The sequence below is a fragment of the Ovis aries genome, chromosome 4, assembly GCF_016772045.2.
Source record: "Ovis aries strain OAR_USU_Benz2616 breed Rambouillet chromosome 4, ARS-UI_Ramb_v3.0, whole genome shotgun sequence".
Classification (NCBI taxonomy): Eukaryota; Metazoa; Chordata; class Mammalia; order Artiodactyla; family Bovidae; genus Ovis; species Ovis aries.
The window spans coordinates 113441217-113444190 of record NC_056057.1 but is presented as its reverse complement, the minus strand read 5'-3'; positions in this window follow the sequence as shown (position 1 = coordinate 113444190).

Here is a 2974-nt window from a genome sequence, read left to right as displayed (position 1 = left end):
ATCTACAGCCCGTAGGAGCAAACAGTCCCCTTCGGCGGCGCTCCCCGCCCCTCCGCCGCCCGCGCCGCCAGCCAATGGCCTCCGAGCTCCTGCCCGCCTGCGGGGACCGACGGGGGCCGCTCCGGGGCCCGGAGCCACCGCCGCCCCGAGGTGGCCCTACAGCCCGTGGGCCCCTCGGTGCGGGTGGCCTACCCCAAAGTCCCCAACCGCTCAGGGTCCCAAGCCCGGGGCGCGATTTCTGTCCGTTGGGCTAATATCTGTTGGGCATCCCAAAGGACCTGACCCTTCTGAAAAATGTTGCAGTTGTCTTCAGCCACCTTTGTTCTGGCCTTGCCTCTTGCCTCACTCCTTTGCAGGCTTCACCTCCCCCACTGTCCCTTTTCTCGATCCAGATTTACCTGGATCAACTCCGGGCCTTTGCCTGGATGACAGAGAAGTGACTTGGGTTGGGTTAGAAGAGGGCCAGACCTTTCCAGCCAGGAAAAGAGCCCTGGGTTTTAACAGCAGCCTCATCTGGCACCTTTAATTGCAGCTCAACAGCAGTTTGGAACACCAGGCCAAGTCAGAGGAGGATGGGGGAAGAGGACAAGATAGGCTGATGGAGAAAGCGTGGGAAGGGGAGACTCATTTACTCATTCCACAACTGTTTACTAGTGTCAGGGCTTTGCTGGTGGCTCAGATGGTAAAGAATCCGCCTGCAACACAGGAGACCTAGGTTCGATCCCTGGGTTGGGAAGATCCCTTGGAGAAGGGAACAGTTACCCACTCCAGTGTTGTTGGCTGGAGGATTCAATGGACAGAGGAGCCTGGTGGGCTACAGTCCATGAGGTCGCAAAGAGTCAAACATGACTGAAGCAACTTAGCATGCACACATACCTGAGTTTAAATTCCAAAATCACCACTCACTAGCTGTAACTGAGCAATGTCACCTCTCTGAGCTTCACTTGGTCTCCTCGTATATAAATGAAGAAACTAATGAGACATTCCACAGTTATAAAATCAAATGAGATGACAACAGTGCTTATAGGCACGCAACAAAGGTATTTACTTCGAAAAGGTAAGTCCTTGTAATTATCCTCAAAATAGTGTCTACACTGTTTTCCTAAATGACTGGTCCCTGTCTTGTTAAGACAGAGATCTCCAAGGGTTACTGTTACCCTGTGTAGAGGCAGACCTGGCCAGAGAACCACCACAAACTAGTACTCTTTTCTTCCACTGCACTTAGTAAAGGGCATAATTGGCCCAAAGGAGGCATGTGCTTAGAGCACCATATTAAGAAGGACAGTTATCAAGTACTTTCTCTGTTGTGCATGCATCCAGGATACAGACTGAGCATCTCACGGACTTACTGTGATCTCAAGGAGCTTACAGGTTAGCAAAGGCTATGTTCCCAGAAGTCAGTGATTTCCTTCCCTCTGTTGCCTGGCCATGAGCTGCCCCTGATTGGAAATATCATGTCACTATTTTTAGGGGAACCAGACAAGTAGAGTCTAAAGAGCTCCAGGTGAATTCATTTCCGCTGGTGAGACACATTTCAGAGCATATATTCTGATCTATATACATCATCAGCATCTTCCCTCATTCCTAGAGGTGGAAGAGAGGCTAGGTTAGTCCCAAGGGTTTAAGCTGTCTTTCCAGTATTAAGTAGGTAAAATTACTTCCCTTCCTAAGCATTAAACTAATTATAATAACTGCTTCTCTTTTTACACACTAAGGTACCATATAGTACATCCACTTTACGTTTCTCCTTCACGGAGGGTGAATTTTGCACATTGCAGCCAGCCATCACCCTTTCACCCCTGGCAGCCAGAGTTCAGTTCACTGTCATGAGATATGAGCGAAGCTGCTCAACTCAAACAGAATTTAAATGCACAGGCTTTTTATAGCTGCCAACCCTAGCAACCACAGATCACAAAAGCCAGTAGTGGATATAGCATATGGGTGGTGAATGGTGGGGTGGGGGGGATGGAGGGGAAACAAGAAGGGTGGGAGGAGAGGGCTGCTATAGCAACCCAGGCCATGGACCCATGGACTCCAGGGACCAAAAGGCTGAAGGGGCTGAGAGATCCCACCCAGCGTGGCTGGGAGAGAGCCTCGCTGGGAGAGGGGGCCAGTCCTCAGACTTGTCTCTGCAACTCACTGAGTAACTACGAGGCAGTTATCTAACTTACCGAGGAGCAGAATGAGCAACTGGATGGAGTGGATTACAGATGTCAAGCGTCACTGTTAATAAACATTTGAAGGGGGAGGACCCGGGGCTGGGCCTTCAGTCTCTCAATGGGCTGCTTTTCATCTCCTCACCCAGGAATTAGATAGCGTATGCACTGGACCGGGTATTGGAAGTGATAACGTGCTGAGCTAAAGGATATCAGAGAGGACAAAGGAGAGTTAATTCAAAAATGCCAGAATATCTGTGTGTCATGTGGCTGATTTTATGCGTCAGCTTGACTGAACAAAGGGATGACCAGGTAGCTGGTAAAACGTTATTTCTGGGTGGGTCTGTAGGGTTGAATCCAAGACTGATCAAAGAAGTTGTCCTCACCAATGTGAGTGGACACCATCCAATCCGCTGAGGGCCTGAAGAGAACAAAAGGGCAAAAGGAGGGCAAATTTGCTCTTTCTTTGTGCTAGGACAGCAACTTTCTTCTGCCCCGGAAAACTGGTACTCCTGGTTCTTGGGACTTTGAACTCAGAATGAATGGACACCACCGCTTTCCTGGTTTTCCAGTTTGCAGATGGCAGATGATGAGACTTCTTAGCCTCCATAATTGTGCGTTTAATTTCTATGATAAATCTCCCCTTAAATCTCTCACTGTATCCTGTGGGTTCTGTCTCTCTAGAGAACCCTAACACATGTGTCTACCACTCCAACTCTTGGCGCTTCCTGTATACTTCACGTCCTTTCAACAACCACAAGCTTTGAGGAAGAAAACCTCTAGCTTCCCTCTTAGCTAAGTGAAGAAGGTAACCAGAT